Here is a 21,796-nt window from a genome sequence, read left to right as displayed (position 1 = left end):
GACAGAAAGGATCTCTCATCATCATTTAGAGAGACAATTGTAAAGAATTTTCAGAGCAATCAGGAAAATTTTAAATGAAACACTTCGAAAAATCAGGTAAATATGGTATCTCTAGTGTGATGATGCTTTGGATTTTAAAATATATTTCTGTGAGCAAATAACTCACCTTATAAATTAAAATGTGTCTAAACTGTTTTGTCCTTTATAAATGCTTCCTGAAATGTCAGAATAAAATAAAGGCTTTTTAACTCATGTAATGCACTAAAATTGATTATTTTAGCTACTTCTAGAAAATGTAGTACAATAAATCTGTTTTTAAGTGTTAAGACTAAAATATCCTATTCAAGCATATAATAATTTTCTTTTGGGGAGTTCTGGTCTAATGCATATTTCTAACTGGAAATTACAGAGTATTATAGTTCTTTTATGCCATTATCATACATCAAATTGAGATTGTTATGCACAGTCCAACAAGGAATGTAAACTATACTAATGCTGAGCAGGAATGGGAGCTGCGCTAATGTTGACAAGGATTCTACAATCAGCACTTAGTTTCCCTCTTCCCTACTGTAAGGGCAAATTCAAGTCAGCGTTTGCATTTGTGTCTTAGTGGAGTGCTGCCTAATTGTTCTAATGTTCCAGTGACTCGCTGGACAAACTTGATGTGCATACAGCACAAATCAACATTAAGGTATTTCTAAGAAGAGACAGGAAGATCTTCAGCTTTCTGCTTTACTCCCAGTGAGACTCAAGCCCCTCAGAGCAACACGATGATCCGAATGTCTCTTCAGCAAAGGCAGTGGGCACACCCTATGCATGCTGTGTCTTGTTGACATGAACCAGGGCAGGCAGACACCAATAATACATGAAGTGCGGTTCAGAGGCAATTAGGATCAGTTGTCAAGGCCAGGCCATTAATGAAAGAACATGTCAGAGGAGCTGGAGACTTCAATGGTTGAGGGCAAGAAGGCGATTTAGTGTGACAGATCGAGTCCTTCCAGTGTCCTCAGTGGTACATGCTAATACCAGCCTTAACAACCTTTTGTGGCAGTGTATAATGTGACTAACATGGACTTTGATTCAGCAAAATGACTGCTGCCACTGTTAGTCTGCCTCATTTTGAACAAGAGCAAAAGCATTGCTACAAATAATTACCTACTTCCATCCCTCCCTCTGCTACTTGAAGCACCCACCCTTTGCTCACGTCATGGCTGTGTTACTTAAGGTTAGGTGTGTTGATCACCGTCAGTTGATGTAAAACTTTCTTTATAAGTACATAGAATCCTTATTAATTATCTATAATAGATTTCAGAAGTTAAAAAATCAGATTCAACCCAGTGTCATACTTAATCCAAATATGAATCGAATTTGTTATAAAATAAATGATGTCTGCTATATGTTGTAACACCAGACAACAAGGGAAGTTATTTCCCTCTGTCTCAAACACATTAGGAGTAACTAAAGCCAATCCTTAAAGAAAGGAAAGCAGGGGAGAGTAGAAAATCGCCACATTGCTGCTTTTATAAAAAAAAAAAAGCATTTCTAGTTAATTGGAATTTAAAGTAGAATCCTATATCCCCACAACCTGGCTATCAGCAATATGTAGGAAACAAAATATTTAGCATAAAGATATTCAAATTAGCACAAAGGATATGTGGTTGTGAGACAGCTCATGACATAGATGCTCATGTTACAGTGAGATGCTACATCACACTCCTACATAGTCTCGATGTTTATGAGACAATCTTCAGGTCTTGTTTTCCTGTCCTGTGTATAAGTCCTTTTTTTTTTTCTTTCAGCATTGCGTTTGGGTCCCTTTGTTCATCTCCTCTATGACCTTGGCCACTGCCACTCTTTTCTCCAAATGCACTATTCATTATCAGCTTTCTTACTTCTTCATAAACCCCTTTTTACTTTTCCTAAAGGGGCTTACAAAAGCAAGCCTGAAGTATTAGCATAAGCCCAGCCAATACAAACATCTAAATGTTTACATAATCTGAAATGATTTCATGAGTTATTTTTATTATAACGATTATTTAGGGAAAAAGTACCATGTCAAAAATATATCCTTTATGGTTGCACCTAACCTAGACGCACTCTGATACTTAAGAGTTTTTAGTAACCTATCCTTACACTAACATTGGGCCCAATATATACATTGTGTACCGGGTCTCAACTGATGAAGTGTTTATGTGCTGCCTTAGGGAATTTAAGTGTATCAATAATCTCCGCTTGGCCCATGAGCAGCACTTCCAGTGTTGGGTCAGCCCTCAAGTGTGGTCTATTTTGAGCTATGATTAGGCATGGCTCTTATTCTGAGCTCCTGGTTTCTCCCACTGTTTAGATCTAATGCTGTAGCAGAGCCGAGTCAGTGGGCTGTGGGAGCTGGTTATTTTGTCTGGTGTCTAGCCTTCAAGCCACAGAAATGAGCCTATTGCAGAACTGGCTGTGGCTCTATCCATGGGTCAGATCAAGGTTTTAGTACTGACTAAAATAAAAATGACTTTGTATGTATTCATTTGGGTAGTAAAATATTCAAATGTACCAGAAGAAATCCCAGGAGGCTGACCATTCTAAAAAGTACACATTTCTGCAGTGGGCAACATTTTGGAGAGAGCTTTGATACTGCATTCTCCGCCCCCCCCCCCCCCCATTGTTTGAAACCCTGGCATTTCTCATCTGTCATAATGTGTTTACTTTGAGTATAACATTTTAAAGGTATTATTTTGCCTTCTAAAAACTTACTCCTAGATGGCTTGTTTTCCTTTACACGCATAATTATATCTCATTTCTTCAATCATTACCTCATATTTTAATAATATGCTGCCATTTGGGTATAGCTATAACCATAATAATGAACACAGAGTTCAAAGATCACTAGATATATAGACGGCATGAACCATTAGCAAGAAATATTCTACACCACAGAGAGCACACACTACAAAACTCCGAAATTCACTATAGAATTCTGAGTAAGGCATCTTTCTGTGTAATTAACATAAATCTCTTTATAAAACATGCTAGTTTTAATAACAAATAGGGACATTTTACAGGAAAAATAAAGAATAGAACACAAATAAAATTATAATATGAATAATTTAGTTATCTCCTCATATCTCATCCTGGCATTGTGCAGCTATAATGGACCTAAACCAGAACTATTTCACTTAAAAATAGGCCTATCTCTTTTTCATATATGTCATTGAAATTCATATCATCACTCACACACAAAAACACATAATTAATCCTAATTGTTTCCAACACTCAGAAGAGGAGAAATGGAATCTGTGGTTTTTCTCTTTTATGTGAGCTAAGCCTTTCTGCCCACAAGGGCACCATTTAGTAAATGACTTCCTCTGAAACTCTGGCCTGTGCCCTCTTGGCCTGGAGTAGTTAATGCAGTTGCTGGAGGTGAACCACCGAGTTCCTTTGTGACAGAAAAATGAAAGTCAGTGACTGCTCAGGAATGTCCTACTTTTCTATGAATGATGACCCAGAAACAGGGTGAAAGTCACTTCTTAGAAGCAAGTCTTAACAAGGAAAATGAAGAATATGTACAGTAAATGCCCACAGTGTTGGGTAGTGAAGGAAGGTACAAAATTAAATTAGAAGCTCAATGACATCTTCTCAAGTGGTCATTCTTCAACTTTACGATTTTTTTAAACCCAAGACGACTCAATTCTATGATACTGTCTCACAGTGTCTTGGTTTCTCTTAGTATTAAAGGGGACAGCACAAGTATCCCCAAATTTCTGTCATTGCAGCCTCTAAGGTTCTGTTTAGGGGAGAGAGAGTCCCACATCTCAGCCAATCAGCTGTTTGTTCCAAGTCTGGCTACCTCTACACATCCCTAGTTAGCTGTCATTGGGTTTTTGTTGCGGTCGCATTCCTAAGCATGTTCCAATTCTTGAATCAACTTCAAACATAGCAGATGATTTCTATTTTTCAGGATATGCATTTGCTGTCACACTGACTCTCAGCTCTCCCTAAATTTCATATCCTCTTACCCAGCCTGCCCCTCTTCCCGAGTTCCTCCTTGCCCTACCAGGTAAGTCCTGAGAGGTGGCATACCATTTATTTCTTTAGTCATGACTAAGTTCTTGAAGAAGCTGTGTTTGCTCTTGCCTCTAGACCAGTGTTCTCAACCTGTGGGTTGCAACACTTTGGGGGATTGAACCACTCTTTCACAGTGGTCACATATCAGATATCCTGAATATCAGATAGTCACACTACAATTCATAACAGTAGCAAATTTGTAGTTATGGAGTAACAACACAAAGAATTTACGGTTGGGGGTACCCACAACGTGAGTAAATGTATTAAAGGGTCAGAGCATTAGGAAGGTTGGGAACCACTGCTATAGATTCTCCTTGCTCCCATTTCCATTTTACCCCTAGTTACAGGTCACTGTTACTATTAAAAGTCTTAACACTGTTCTGTTCCCTCATATAGCTTCTTTAGTGTTGTCCTTTCAAGATTGGCTGGATCATGCTGATTAGGACTATAGACTTTCAAGTGAGTCTTGCCAGTGTGTTTAACCTGTGGTCCATGGCAATGTGCCTCCCAGGATAGCTATGATGGAAATCTAACACATTTGGAGACCACATCATCATGCCACAATACCAAAAGATACTGGAGGAGAGAACAAAGTCTTCTTTTCATTTTCACAGTATCTCCTGTTGGTTGTTTAGCCTTTCCTTCCCAGCATCACCAACATTACTTATCTTTACTGAGTACCTGTATATTATTGATTATGCTATATACTATATAATATGCTTGAGATAAAATGGGAATTAAAGTGTGCACAGGCTCTTTTGTGTTGGGCCTCATGTAGCAAAGGAGTCAAACTTGCTTTATAAATACATTCTGAAAGTTAACTACACTTGTGACATTTGGAGTAAAGCTCAAAGTATAATAAGATTTTGGTCAGCCAGGTCAGAGGGCTAGGGGATATTCTTAAAATGTGAAGCTTGTGCAAAGATTATAGAGAAATATGTGCAAGGGTCCTATGGCACAGTGCTTTTCAGGAGCTTAGTGACACTACCGTCGAGGCCCAAAAATGTGAGCCTATTCCACCTTGTTTGAGGGTCAGAGAGTGTGAGGTTGCTTGATGTGGGAGGGTCTTCTGTTTGAGTTGATTTCATTGGCTAATAAAGAAACTGCCTTGGCCCATTTGATAGGCCAGCCCTTAGGTGGGTGGAGTAGACAGAATAGAATGCTGGGAAGAAGGGAAGTTAGTATGCCTCTCCTCTCTGGGTCAGATGCGATGGAGCCAGCCGCCAGGTCAGACATGCTGAATCTTTCCCGGTAAGACACCACTCGTGGTCTTACACTGATTATTAGATATGGGTTAGTCAAAATGTGAGTAAGAGGCTGAAACTAATGGGCCAAGCAGTGTTTAAATGAATACAGTTTGTGTGTTGTTATTTCGGGCATAAGCTAGCCAGGCGGCCAGGAGCTGGGCAGGACAAAAAACAGGCCTGCCCGCAGCTCCTCACTACAGTTGCTCAAAGTTGTTAACAGGTATGGCTGCATACCCTGACCTAGGGTGTGCTTACTTGCTGTTTTGGACATTAAGATGGCCCACAGATGTGTATCCTCTCCACGCTGACCAAAGGTCAGAGAATTCAAGCATACTTCTGGTTCCTTCTTTTGAAATAGGAGCTTTGATCTATGGATCTCTCTCTCTCTGTCTCTCTGTCTCTCTGTCTCTCTCTCTCTCTCTCTCTCTCTCTCTCTCTCTGTGTGTGTGTGTGTGTATGCATGTGCTTCCCACTGTATTTAAATAGGGTTTCTGACATGAATATAAGCAAGAAAGCTATTTAGTTCATCAAGGGCAACTGAAAATAACTACATCACACATCACTTGGACTATGATTCCTATCCCCCTTCCCAAGCAACCATTAGCTTCTGTCTAGAAATCTTCATGGAAGTCTGGGCCTTAGTAACATCTTCCCATAATGGCAGAATGCTGGTGGGCCTAGATTTTCCAGGCCTTGGTCAGGTACCCATAGCTACTATCAGTTCATGGTTGCAACAGCCCCGTTATATCCAGAAAATAGCATTTCACACTATTTCTTCCCATCTTTTAGCTCTCATACTCTTTCCAGCCTTTTTCCTTGATACTCTTTGTTCTTTGAGCATTGGAGGGGGTGACATAGATATTATGTTTAGGGATCAGCACTTTGATCAATTATATGTCTATAAATTAACATTCATCCAACTATAAAACAGAAGTCTGAAGCCATCTTGGGGCATAGATCCAAAAGCATATCTCCAAAAGTAAAATGACAGCAAAATCTTGAAGAAATAAATAATGATAAAACCAATGACAAAGAAGTTAACAAAATTTAAAGATTCAAGAAAATTAATTCCACCATATAGTTAAGATGTCATCTACAGATATTATGTTCATTAAAATATATGCATACAAAATCAATTCATATGTACCATTCAATTATTGTCTGGAACTAAGCCAAACCACATTAAATACCATATCTTTGGTAACCAAAAAGAAAGGTTCCCCTCTAATATAAATACATACTTGAAGGTATTTATTTTCTCCTTTTCAACTATCATTTTCAAAGTATGCTATATTTCCTGTGTAACACATTTTTCATCTGCCCAATTACTAGTGATCTTTTTTTTCCTTCTATCAAAATGATCATTTGTTTCTTTATTGTGGTGCCTGAGACATCCTTTCATTGTTCCAGCTCACAAGCTGTGCAGATCCTACCCACTGTTCTTGCCTCCAGCACTCCACATTATTGGTGTATTATTTCATGCATGCCCTACTCTTTTATCAATTGCTTTTGAAGTAATGTTAATAGACTAGAAAATTGAGACATTTATGAAGTATAGGCAGTGTTTATGAAAAAATCCATAAAATATGACACAGGCAAGACAAGATAAAAGCAGCATTTTAATAGATTATGGCAAAGAGATCCTGTCAGACTTGACAACTGACTCCTTCGAGATCACTAATTTTTATAGGATTAATTCTGTGGTATAAAAAATGAAGTTAAATGTCCTAATTAATCTGTAAATAGCACACCCACAATTAAACCTTGTGGCCCCTTCCTGGATTGGGGTTGCAATGATTTTTGAAGAGTAATTATCTCATATTCATAATCAAGGGGGGGAGGTTTCTTTTCCTTTTCTTTCTTTCCCCTTGTGACATTTCAGCTAAATATTCACTAGCATGCAAACTTGAATAGCACAAATTGGTTTACAGCTTGGTGCAGAACCATACCAATCTTTGAAAGCTACGCAGTTTTGAATTGCTTATGTAAAAATGAAATTTGGAAACATAATCTGAGAGTTTTATTGGCTTAATTGTGTGGAGGAGAAAAGCTACAGTTTCTCTATTTGGTGACAATGACTCTTTGTTTCACAACTTATAGCATCTAAACATGGCAAGCTTCCGTCTCTAACGGAGAAGAGATGAAGGGATACCAGCTGGAGGCCCTGTCTCTGATGAAGGGGTCCAACAGTTTATTATGCAAATGTACAAATAGATAAATAGATAATCAATTAACAGGGGCATTGTATGGCTTTTCCATCACAACACTGTGACAGGGCACTCGAGAAATACTGGCTCTAGTCTTCTTCACTTCTTCTACCTCTCGTTTTGCATTTCAAAACTTTATTTTACTTTAATTGGTTTTTCATTTTTGAGACAGGGTCTAATGTAGACAAGGCTAGACTTGGCCTGGCTGTGTAGTTGAGGATGACTTTAAACTTCTCATCCTCCTGCCTCTATCTCCTGTGTGCTGGGATTACAGGCATGCACATCATACCTTATTTATGTAACGATGAGGTCAAACTGAGGGCTTCAGACATGGTAGAGAAACACTTTATCAACTGAGTCACATTCTCAAATTTGGATTTTGTAAAACTTTCTGTAAAAGTACAATGTTATTTGCCTGTAGTCACGTGGAAATATTGTACTTTCTTAAATGCAAAAGATCTTAGAATATTTTCAAAAGAGAAAGTGCTAACAATAATGCATGCTAAGCTTTGGGATTTGCCTTCTCTATTGCATCAGATCCTGACAAAGGCTCTGAAGGCAGGTATTGCTGCTACCACCTGGTCAAAATAAAATCACAGACGGTCAGAGAGGTCAAAGGGCTTTCCCACATCTCACAGATTCTCCTTGATTTAAGATGAGGTTAATTTAAGTTCTTATTAATTTGTTCTATGGTGAAAATAACATAGGTTGGAAATGAGTTTTCACAGGCCTCATCTACTGAACACTGAACCTCACAATGGCCTGAAGAGGGCTTTGTCCCTGACAACCACACAATTAACTGGGAGCTATGTTCTGATGTTGCTGTCTAGCACCACACAAGAATATTAGACACCATGCTCACAGTTGCTGCTCAGAAGTGCACAAATATACTAAGCTCCATATCCATAGGCTTGGACTAGGTCAAAATTCAAAACTGAAGCATAGTTTCCACAAAATGTCCTAGATTTTATACCACCGTAAAGCCAAAAAGTTATCGACAGAACCTTTTTAGATACTGAGATTGTGTGTGGTTATTACAGATAAGATTCTGGAAGCCAGATTCCAGGCTTGAAAGTCTGTGCTTTTTTTCTCTGTCACTAAAGCAGAGATAAAACTTTTTGTAATCAGAAATAACTCATTGATAAAGCAAAATATTCTAACAGTGTTAGAGACTTATAAATTATACAGATCAGTAGGTCCTCAAGCAAGGAAAGCAAAGTGTTCAGTGAAATCTTGTTTTGTTTTCCTACCCCACTGAAAGGCCTGAGGTTGCAGAGGAACAGTTTTAGAGGTGAAAGGCCAACATTACACTGAGGGTGAACTGTCCAAAAAATGTGAACCTTTGGTCAAGAACCCACATGCAAATTGTAGCAAATGGATATTTATGTCATCGGAGAATTGAGGTGGTTTCTTTGGTGGCGGGATAGTTGTTAAAGAAAACATGGTCATAGAATATCTTTCAGGCTGTGCTCAGACTCAAAAGTCTCCCAGTTCAGCTTCCCCAAGTGCTGGGATTAAAGGCATGAGGCACCTTATCTGTCTGAATATTGTTTTTCTATTTTGAGAAATGAGGGGAAAGTCACCTTTTAAGAGAGGTCCGTCGTTGTCTTCTTTAAGAGCTAATAGAAAACATAACTGAGTCTTCTTCATTTTCTAGAATTTATACTTAAGGTCATGTAAACATTATTGAAGATGACAGTGTGGTGAACTTCCTGCTGACATGTCTGAGAGATCTTTAATTTGTCACCACTCAGCAATAATACAAATATCAAGAAAGTGAATATTTAGCAATACAAGTTTAGTTATCTGATGTTTAATGTCTTTATAAACTGTTCAAATATGTTTGCTCTACCTGACTAATTTGAAGAAATGACACATTTATCTGACTATCTACCTGCAGAATCATCTAGAGACCCTTTCACATGACACACAAAGAAACAGAAAATGGAGAGATGAGATAGTGTTGTGTTGTAGGGTCCTCACTGGAACTAAGATTCTGATTCTGGATCCAAGTTCCTCTCCAACACATTATCTTACTTGCTTTTATTTGTCAATTATTCAGTCAGGACCTTGAGTGCATGTATCCCAAGATTTGAGAACACCTTATGATGTAAGATCCTTCAACAGGTAAGATATTCAAGAGCGGATAGGCTCAGTGTTATAGACAGGATTTTGAAAAGACATACTAAGCTGACAGAAGGAGAAAATAATAAATGACATGCTTTTCATCTCTAAACTCTCTAATTCCAAGAAAACACCCTAAAGCCTTTGCCTTGGGTAAAAAATATTTGAAATGCCAAATCTGGTTATCAGTCGGTCTCTGTGTGTGTTGGGAAGGATTACCGTGGTTAAGTATAGTGTAAGCCTGTTCATGCCCAGCATTACTTATGATGTCCCAGTAAGAATGCCTATCTTGATTTTTCAAGTGATGCTAACCCAAGGAGAAAAGAAAAAAGAGTATGTTTAAGGCATTCTTCAAAGCTCACCTCTATGAGTCTATTTTGATGGTTAAAAAGGAAAAAGAAAACGAAGCAAGCTGGAGCTGAATTAGTTTCATTCACATCCAGGGACTACAGATTTCAGGAAAATGTGACAAACTTACAAAGATTGATTATCAGATTTGTAATTCTGCTTATGCTCTACCACAGCATTGTCCTAGAATTGAACATAGAAACTAACCATTCACAGAGGGACACTTACAGCATTACTGCTTTCACAGGTTTATATGAGAAGCAGTAAATATCCCCTGGCATGGTGCACATACCATGCAGCTACACGTGGCCAAACTATGGACTCAGTAATGATACAGGGCTGTGCATCAAGATTTTTAAATGCCTCAGAGCATTTATTGAATAAACAAACTTGAATATTTCTGAGTCCAGTAGTCTATTTTGTTGACTCTATAGTATATAATGTTTTAATTATTTTTCAAGGGCATAGTAATTTTTTCCTAGGTTGTATAGAGTCTTTGTGCAGTTATTGATAACATTCCTGATACTCACTAGGTGTTTAGTGTTTGTCGTGGAAATAAGGCTTGCAATCTTAAGGAATGTAGAACTATTTTCTGTGACTTTGACCACATACTCACACATTCCCTATAACTACAAAATTAATGTTTTCTAAATTAATTCTGTATTTAGTCACTACTTACTCTCATGACTCGGACCATTCACACCTTGAGTTCTGGATCACCCATCTTGCTAGGTCACGCATTAGGAATTTATATTTGGTTCCAGACATACCATCCCTCCACTTGTCACAACAACTTCTGTGTCAGGGCTTGAGAACATTGAGGAAGACCGATAAAATTACACTACAAAATCTCGGTGACTGTGCTTTAGCCCATTTACAAAGTCCATGAAAGAGCTGAGCCCTGGTGGCATACACCTGTAGCCAAAGCACATGAGTCATGCTCTGCCAGCCTGGATAAGCAAGACACTGACTCAACACACATGCACACATAACAGACACACACAGATGCACACACACAACACACTGCTTCGAAATAATCAACATTAACACACTTCTACATACATTTCTTACCAAGATAAGTCATGATTTAATTTTCAAATTTTATAGAATAGTTGGTTGGTTTTCAACAGCCATTGCCCACAGAACACACAATTAAAATAAAAGTGGAAAGTTAAAAGTTAGCGTGAAGAAGAAGAAAAGGAAAGGAAATTCACTAATAGCCATAGTTGAAAGATCAACAGGGTAAATGAAGTTCCATAGTGTTTTAATCGCTATTGTGTTGTTCTTGTGCTGGGTAATGATATTGTTGGAACGGTAAGCCTTTAACGCTGTGCACTTTGGATCACCTCAGCCAGCTGGTTCCTCTCAAAACTGCTCATCTTTTGTTCTTCCTATGCTCTGACCCAGGGCCACAGACTTAAGACAGCGATGTGCTTTCTACGCCAGGATATCCTCTTCAAGTGTGTCAGGCAGCCTCAAATGATGGATGTGCTAGGCTGGGGCTCTGGTATTTTTCCCTTCCGTAAGTCTCCAGTAAATCTACAGCTCATTCTATAAGAATGCTAATTAGACTACTCTTACTAACATCATGGACATTTTTTTTTATTTCTCTGTATCTGGGAGGTGAGCTTAAAGTCTATTATACAGCGTGTTGCTAAAATAAGCTTTATAATATTGCATATAAATAAAACATACTCCTCATCATGGAAAACAATTCCAGCAGTGAATTTAATTGGCTGTCCTGTTCCAGAATTGTGCTATGCGTCTCAGCTGTGAGCCTGAAGCAAGAGAATAGAAATCACTCCCTCCTTGCGGTCATTCCTTTCATCCACTGCTCATCCCTACATGCATTGAGATGTTCCCTGGAACTACAACAGATATCTGATGACTTACAGAGGAGAAAGGTTTCTTTCAGTTCACAGTAGGTGAGCGTGCCGGGTGGTGATGCTGGCAAGCACTTGGTAATGTGAAACTACTCAGTTCATGGTCAGAAAGTAAACGAAAGAAAGAAGGAGCCGTGGTCGTATCTACTGATCCTCTCTTGGAGCCCCACTTTTAAATATTTGACCATTTCTCAGTACCAACTCCTTGGTACCAAATTTATAGCATCTGGGTTTTTGAGGACATTCAATTACAATGCAATATTCCGTACCTGGATGGTGCTGCACCTCTCCTGAGGTCATGCTGCTTATCTGATCTCTCTTCTGTCACTCAACCTTCTTCAAGTTCGTAGAGTAGCTTCTCCACTGCAGTGATATTCTCACACGAAGACAGACCTCGTTCCATCCCTAGGGCTTTCTCCAAACTTCTTCTGTAACATCCTTGTACCGTATTTTCCAGTTTGTTCGACTGGCGCTCAGTCTTTCAGTTGTCCTGTGGGAGCCTCATTTAAAACCTACGTTTCTCCAGTTTTAACTTTTATTTTTACTCTTGACCAGTTTTGAACTTTTCCCTCAAATACGTTACTTCTCTCAGAAACGTCAGAGCCACCTATGGTTCCTGGAGGTTTGTAGCTGCTTCCACAAGCTCCTGTAGAGAACATACTCAACCTGTTGCATTTGTAGCCGAAGTAAGCCCCCGACCAGGAAAGGTAGGAAGTGAGAAATAGGCAGATGCAATCACAATGAAATGCTAAAGGATAGGGAAGGATGCTACAATAAAGAAAGGTGTGTGTGTGTGTGTGTGTGTGTGTGTGTGTGTGTAGGAGTGTCTTTACAACTTTTAGGACTTTCTCTTCAGATGACTGTGATTGTAGAATGATTTTTAAAAAGCTAGTTCAGGTAATCTAAACATCATTTCTTTGTTATATGGTATTTGCATTATGTTGTTTCGCTACACATTTCTTACTACTATTATAAGGGAAACACTGGTTACCATACAGTAAAGAGAGTCAGTAATTATCCAAGTTATTGGACTAAAATTAGCACTGAGAGGGGTAGGTGTAGGATGCCTCCACATGCGACACCGAGAAGAACATGGTTGTATTTCCTTACTGTTTGGAACAATACACGTAGCTACAGGGTCATTCAGAAACATCACACAAACAAGGCAAAGGCTTTTGTATTATTAAAAATGGAATTATTGTTAGCAAAAATATTAGTGTTATTAAAGACAAAGAAAAACTTCTTAGAAACTTCCATCATAAAGGACACCAAAGAGATTATGTAAAATGTGATCCTAAGATGAGTCCTATATTAGATGAAAAGCAATGGCTTAAAAGGTACCACTAGGTCAACAAACAAAATCAGATACAGAGGAAAATTAGAAAAAGTGTCACTTTAAATTTATTTCTATGTAAGACAATATTCTTATTTTTAGGAAGTAGACTCAGAAGGATATAAGAGTAAGCAAATACATAAACAAAGCAAATATAAATATAAAACAATTAAACAAGCATATACACATCATATACAGTTAAACACATGTCTGCATATGCATGTTTGTTTTATATTTATATATGTTATTTCACATATATAAGTATAAATGCTAGTTGAAAACTCCAGAAGCAAAAAAAAGTCCCCCCCCCAATAAAATTGATATAGTTAACTCTGGGTGGGCTGGACCCGCGAAAGATATGACATTTGTGATCTAGACAGAAAACTTTTGCCTGCCTGGCAGTTTAAAGTGGCAAGAAATAACTTAAATAAGCTATAATTTAGGAAATCAATTCTTATCAACATCAGAGTACACACTTATGCCTATAGAAATTTCTTTCTTCTTCTTATGCTATGAACAACGTCGGACTGGAAATATCTTGTGTTTTAAGGAGATATGTGCAGAAAACAATATGTTGGGGCCTATGTTATTTGTACTACTGGACACTGAATATAATAACTACCGTGAGTATGATAAGGAGGTTATGGCCCTCAGAGATGAGTTAATACCCTCTTATCTGAGTGCAGATTAAGGCCCACCCCTAAAGAAGACAGGCGAAGGTGAGCTGGACATTGAAAGTATGATCCTGTGTCCCTGGAGCATCTGGAACTAACCCTGCCCAGATTACATGTTCTCAAACACTGATTTATGTAACAACCAAACGCTAAGGATTCCAGCTGCTCTTGTAAACTTTTTATGAACTGAAGTCATGTGCACGGGCTCATCCTACGTACTCATCACTGAAGGGCGAATGTGAGGAAACTTTTAGCTTGGAGCTAAGAGTGACTGTAGTTTGGCCTTCTGACAGTTTTGTGGTTGTGGGCCTGAGATGTGTATGAGAGCTGAGCAGCTAATCTAATAAGATTCAATTCATTCTAGAAAATAAAACTTAATTAATGGGTTATGATTGCAGTTTGGGAGTTCTCTTTTAGATATTAAGAAAATGGTGTGGGGTGCTATAGAAAATGAGATCGTGATGTAAAGGAGCTAAGAACGAAAACTATTTTCCTCAACTCACCCCATTATATGTATGTATGTATGTGTGTGTGAGAGAGAGACAGAGACAGAGAGAGAGACAGAGAGAGACAGAGAGAGAGAGAGAGTCTCATGTACATGGTTTGATCATGACAATGCCTAAGAGATGAAAGATAGCACAGGATGAAATTTGAGAAAGCTCAGATAAGATGCAGGAACTGAGCTGTAGAAAGGACAGCCAGCAGGAAGGTGAAGACAGCCCAGAATAAGGTATCATCCTATGATGACCATATAATGATAATTGAGAAAATTGTTAACCTTGTCTTCCTGGAGACAGGATCAATATTAAGAGCCTTAAACACACTATTTTTTCCTTCCTTCCTTCCTTCTTCTTTCTTCCTGTTGTTTTGGAGCTTTTTGTTTGTTACTTTGAGATAGGGTTTCCCTAAGCATCTTTGTTGCCCCAGAACTCTCTATGTATATTAGCCTGGCCTGGAAGTCATAGACTTCTGTCTACCTCCTGAGCCATTCTTTCCTTAAATAATAAGGAAAATAACAACGAAAAACAAATGTTTTTTACTCTCTTTTCCTTTTCTACTAACGAAAAAAAAAGCACCAACACATTTTTCCTAAACCTTTCCTAATAATTGCTGTATTGCAATGTTGAAGGGACTGAACACTGCATTGAGCATTTAATCACTCACCAAGGTCTTCATTCCACGCGCAAAGATCATAATCACAGTGATTTATGTCAAGGTTTGGTTAAAAGATCCCATGTGAGGGCAAAAGAAAATGTTTGTTTCCACGCAACGTCCAACTTGCAGGATTCTGAAGTTTTCCTTTAGAAGTATTAGCCAGATGTCTCAGCCATTTGCTGTTCTGGATGCGTGAATCGATTAACTCTTGAAGTTCCTACTGTGTGGCCTTCTAAGGTGTTAGTAGTACTTCTCCTGTTCCAGAATGTGCAATCATAATTCTGGGGCCCAGGAGATGTTTTTCTCTTGTCATAGTAGCCTCTGATCAGTGACTCCATCTCAGCACACGTTTGGGTATTGCAGGATGTCTAACCCCGGTAGACCCGGGATCTTGGAACTGAGGCTGATCAGACTGAAAAGCAGGATCAGTACCACTTCACCAGTTACCTAGTCAAGGCTGAGGGTGTTGCTTGGAATAACGATGGGCAATGCTGTGGGACTGTGTTGTCTGTTTTAGAAAAGTGACACTTTATGAAGTAACTGAAGACTGCGCACTTCCCATTCTTGTCTTCACCTGGGCGTTGGAGGTCTGAGAGGGATCCCAGAAGGGGCTTTGGGTCCTCCAGCTCTGGCTTTGCTCATAGCGTGAGTTCAGGTCCTGTGAGAGGCAGGCCTTCGAGCTTCCCTAACTCACACTGTGCTCCATTTCTGCTGAGAGCAAGAAGACAAATGTTTGGTTTGTTTATTTGTTTGGTTGTTTTGTTGTTGTTTTGCTCATTTGTGTGTTTGGTTTTCATTTTGTTTTCCCACTCATGATAGCTTATGAAAAAAAAGCAGAGATTTTACACACAAAATTGCATTGTGCATGAATGTGAAAAAGGGACAGGATGTAAGTAGAAACGTATATGGTTAGGCCGGGATGCAATAAAGTATGCTGTTCAGTGATATTTGAAGCAATTGGTCATCTGTTTATTCTGGATGACAGCAACAACTAGAAGAGACCATCTTTTAAAAGAACGACTTTCAGGGCTGGAGGGTTGGTTTGAGTACCTAGCACCCATGTGTAGAGGCTCACTACCCCTTGTCACTGCAGTTCCAAAGGATCCCATGCCTCCTTGCAGCTACACACATGTGGCACACCTTCACACAAAGAGTGACTGCAAGTCCAGGTCTGCCAGGACAGTTATATGTATTATCTTATTCTAACATTTGATAGCACTATTCTCAGCTGTCAGCGCCACAGCTGGATAATATTAAACCATACAAAGGGGAGGTGAGTTCTACTGAGCAGAAAGTTAGTCCACAGTAAAGGCAAATTAAACAAACCACATATAGTAAGTACTCAATAAAAACTTACTGCTATATGAATATTCTTTTTTTTTTTTTTTTTTTTGGTTTTTCAAGACAGGGTTTCCCTGTAGTTTCTAGAGCCTGTCCTGGATCTAGCTCTTGTAGACCAGGCTGGTCTCGAACTCAGAGATCCGCCTGCCTCTGCCTCCCGAGTGCTGGGTATATGAATATTCTTATTAATAATAACAGGCTTTCAAGACAACCTGTAAGAACTAAGAGAAAACAACATTATATACTCTGGACTTTTGTGCTTCTTGGCAAATGAGCACTCATTTTCTCTATGTATCCGCAAGTGGTTATGGAATATCATCTTTGAAAACGTATGGTAGACTTTCTCCCTTTTTATATAAAAATGATTAAATTCAAGTTGAGAATGGGGGTGCAAACCTTCACTTCCAACCCAGGACATTAAAGCAGAAGCTTATAAATCCCTGGATAGCCAGATCCAGGAGGACCAGTCTTAAAAATATATTAAAATGTATATGTAAACGTGTATATAATACATATAGACACATACATGTATATTAAACTCAAGTTAACTGTACAGTTTTCTACCTTTAAAATATAAAAAGACTATGTATACTACAAAGGCAGTATTATAAGCATTATCAAATGTCCTTATGATTATTAATCCAAGTCCAGTAGTTTAAGTTCAATGAGTTGAAACAAGAATGCAATAAAGTATAGGATACACACACAGAAGTGCCATTTAGTTCTGCTTTAAAAACAGCTATCTGAAATGTTCTCGTGTTTTGACTAATTCCAGAAGGAAAACTTGAAACAATGAGTAAATGAGTATAAGTTACAAAAAGGCATATTTTAGCTCAACATAAGGATTTTTAAAATAGAGTTGTCCAACAGAATGGATTGTTTCAGGAAATGATGAGCTCCTTTGCTGAAGACATCCAAATTGAGACCGGATGAGCATATGCCAAGGATGCTGCAGGAAACATTTCTGTACTGTGTGGGAGGGGAGCCAACAGAGATGATGTCTTAAGTCCTTTCCAACATTAAACTTTTTAATTTTGTGACTATTCCAAGTGGGAATAACTAATGACATAACGTCCGAAGTTTGGTTAAGAAAGAAACCAACAGCAACAGCGACAAAATGGGATTCTCCAGGTGACTAATAAGAAGTTACTTGATGAATTACTTAAGTGGATAAAACAGGAGAGTCGAAAGCCAGGCAGAGAGCCAATAAAGGACTGAGCAGAGTTTTGCAATCTCACAGTCTTAAGGAGCCAAAAGTTACAGTTCAGAAACTTCCAAGAGAAAGGAATTCACACACACACACACACACACACACACACACACACACACACACACACACACGACTGTAATCTCAATGGGGAATACAGGTGTCCACATAAGAGAAATTAGATTTAATAAAAGACAGATGGAGCATTACCAATTCTGTAGTTAACTCTGGGACTACAGCTGGGTAACCTACCAATGCTCACTGGCCAAGCAGACCTATGGAGAACAGCAACATTATCCAGGGTCATGACAGGTTAGCCAACACAATATGTTAATAAGTACAACACTTAGCATTACTTTTTAAAAATAGAAGGTATGACACAAAACAAAGGAAGAAACAAACGCTTAAATAGTAAATTTCAAAAAAAATATCTAACTGCCTTAAAAGAGCTGTGATGAATAGGTTTAAAAATGGATAATATGGTGACAATTTAAAAATTTTGAAAGATCTTGAATTTATAAAAATAAGAACTAAGCAGAAATTAAGGAGCTTTGAAGATTTAAGAACTGAAAACAGGAGTCTAAATGGTAGGCTACATAGGCTGTTGGAAGGTGATGTGAGTATTATTGGTTTTGAAAGAAATACTAGAAATTATTTGTGATAAATTTGGTTGACAAGATTTTTATAGGTGCAATATCAGAGTCTTGCAGAGACATTCCTAATTGGAGTTTCAGCACAGCAAATGTAGGAGAATCAACTGAAAAAGCAAAAAGAAAGAATTTCTACAGTGAAAGACGATGAAAAGAAATTACTCCTGACTCTATTACAGTAAAACTGTTGAAATGAACAGAGAAAGAGACAGAAAGAGACAGAGACAGAGACAGAGACAGAGAGACTCAGAAATATTTGAACAACAAAATAAAATTAACATCAAAAGTATGCAATACAAATTTTCATATACAATGAAATGGTATTTTCAAGATTCTGAATAAAAGTTTTCTTCTATAATTTTATGCTTAGTGAAACACTCTCCCAAATATACAAAAGTAGTTTTAAAGAAAAGAAAGTGTATATGTTCCACACTTTCTTTATCCATTCTTCCATTGAGGAGCATCTAGGTTGTTTCCAGGATCTGGCAATTACAAATAATGCTGCTATGAACATAGTTGAAAAAATGCTTTTGTGGTGTGATTGGGCATCTCTTGGGTATATTCCCAAGAGTGGTATTGCTGGATCCTGAGGTACTCAGCGGTAAAAAATAATGACAGTTTGAATTTTGCATGCAAATAGATGGAAATAGAAAACACTATCCTGAGTGAGATAACCCAGACCCAAAAAGATGAATATGGAATGTACTCACTCATTAGTGGACTCTAGCCATAAACAAAGGACATTAAGCCTATAGGTGACAAGCCCAGAGAAGCCAAATAACAAAGTCAACCCAAAGAAAAACATATATAGATCCTCTTGGAAATTGGAAGCAAACAAGACTGCCAGGCAAAAGTTGGGAGCATGGGAGTGGGAATAGGGGTGGGGTTAGGGGAAGGGCAGAGGGGGAGAGAGAAGGGAAAAGGGAAAGACTGGAGAGTGCTTGGGGGAGTGGGAGGGTTGAGATGGAGGAAGGACAGATATAGGAGCAGGGAAGAAGATATCCACATTAAGGGAGCCATTTTAGGGTTGGCAAGAGACTTGGCTCTAGAGGGGATTCCAGGTGTCCATGGGGATGTCCCCAGCTAGGTCCTTGGGCAGCAGAATAGAGAGTGCCTGAACTGGCTTCACTATCACACTGATGATTATCTCGAATATCACCATAGAGTCTTCGTCCTGCGATGGATGGAGATAGAGACAGAGACCCTCATCAGAGCAACGGACTGAGTCCCCAAGATCCACTTGAAGAGCAGAAGGAGGGAGAAGATGAGCAAGGAAGTCTGGACTGCGAGGGGTTGGTCCACCCACTGAGACAGTGTGCCTGTTCTAATGGGAGCTCACCAAATCCAGCAGGACTGGAACTGAATGAGCATGCGATCCCAGCAGGACTGGAACTGAATGAGCATGCAATCAAACCGAACTCTCCGAATGTGGCTGAGAAGCCATTGATAAAGCACTGGACTTGTTTCTACTGCATGTACTGGCTTTTTGGGACCCTAGTCTATTTGTCTATTTGGATGCAAAGCTTCCTAGGACTGGATGGGGGGTGGGGGGGGGGCTTGGACTTCCCACAGGGCAGGGTTTCCTGCCCTCTCTCAAGGAGGGAGGGGAAGGAGTGGGGGAGCGGGAGGGGAATGGGAAGAGGGGAGGAAGTGTAAATTTTTTGAATGGAAAAATAAAAAAAAGAAAAAGAAAGTATGTGAGCTTTTGGCTATTGGGATCTCTAGCGTTGTCAGGGAAATGCAAATATGTGATGTTAAAAATTTGAAATCCTAGAAGGATGCGGTTTTCCTAAGGACACAGACTCAACTACAGTGATAGAAGGGATCATAGAGCTGCAGGTGGGCTCCAGATAGATGACCAAGTGCTTACCAAGCATGCAGAAAGCTTTGGTTCAATCCTCAGTATTGCATATAGTGGGTACTATGGCTCATACATGCAATCCCTGCATACAAAAAGCAAATTTGGGAGGATCGGAAGTTGAGGTTATTCTTGGTTTTCCAGTAATTTCATGACTATCCTTAGGTACAGAAGACCTTTGCGCATGCGTGCACACACACACACACACACACACACACACACACACATACACGAGTGTATAATTATTATTATTATTATTTTTTTTTTTTTGGTTTTTCGAGACAGGGTTTGCCTGTAGTTTCTAGAGCCTGTCCTGGAACTAGCTCTTGTAGACCAGGCTGGCCTCGAACTCAGAGATCCGCCTGCCTCTGCCTCCCGAGTGCTGGGATTAAAGGCGTGCGCCACCACCGCCCGGGTACGAGTGTATAATTAATAAGCCAATAAAGGAGGGAGGATCAATATATCTAAATTACCTTAAAATATACAAAAAAGAAAAAATAAATGTAATGCAAGTGAGACAGGAGATAATTATTTTAATTTTACTCTTTCTTAATAAAAATCAGTTTATTGTAAGGAATTTGCAATTAAAAATTACCACACAGTTCTAGTAACACTAAACAGTTACGAAATCCTAATAAACTTCTATCACAAACATATTGGCAATTATATTAAAATTACATTATATTTTATATAATTTATGTATAATAAAATATATTAACAATTATATTAAAAGTAATTGTTTCAGTTGAAAGGAAAATGGTGTCAAAATTGGATTAAAAGTACACTAGATGCTACTTCTAAGATACATTCCTTAAAAATAGGGTGGAGACAAGGCTAGAAGAAATAAGATTGATCAACACAGATCATGGGAATATAGCCAAAGGAAATATGATTTACTTGCTTTTTGTTAAAATCAACCGAGAAAACTTGAGAAGACAAATCACCAAGTGCCCCTCTAATGAGAATGGAAAAATACCATCAGAGACATAGATCTAAAGATCTGTTAATAATTCACTAATAACTAGCCCAAAAGATAAAAAAATGGCTGAAATATGGAACAAAGACTTTACAAGTTTACTTTTAAAAATATAAATAATACTAAAGGAGATTCAAATAAATAGATAAATGAAGTAAAGAAATCAAGGCTTGTGCAAGAAACATAGCAAAAGGAGATTCTGAAAACAAAACAATAAAGCAAAAGTCTTCTAAATTTAGACAATGAAAAAGCTTCCCATGAATGAGATCAAGCAAAGAAAGTTAACATAGAACAGAGGAATACTGAGGAATTATTACAATTAAGTAACAATGATGAAAAAGCAGTACATTGACCACAGTTTTCAGGAACTCTGGGTGAGACACAGAGAGACCAAATAGGAGACTCCTGGCAGAAAGAGCTGGGGATACAAACTATAGGCAGAGAAAATGTATCCAATGAAGTTATTAGAGAACATTACCCAAAAACACATAGAACTACAGGAAACATTGAGAATCCCAAATAGACACAATCAGAAAAGATTCTTTCACATTACATTATACTTAAATTTCCAAAGTTCAGAACAAAGAGAGACTGGTAAGGGCCGACGACTTACAGTTATGCTTCATTCCAAAGAAATTTTATCAGAATAATGTCGGATTTCTCAGAAGAAAACAACAAGCTATTTCTAAGAAGGAAGTTTATAGTGATGAATAGCAATATTAATTTGAATTATTGTA

This window comes from Arvicola amphibius, chromosome 5 (genome assembly GCF_903992535.2).
Source record: "Arvicola amphibius chromosome 5, mArvAmp1.2, whole genome shotgun sequence".
NCBI lineage: Eukaryota > Metazoa > Chordata > Mammalia > Rodentia > Cricetidae > Arvicola > Arvicola amphibius.
Note: the sequence above shows the minus strand (reverse complement) of the source record.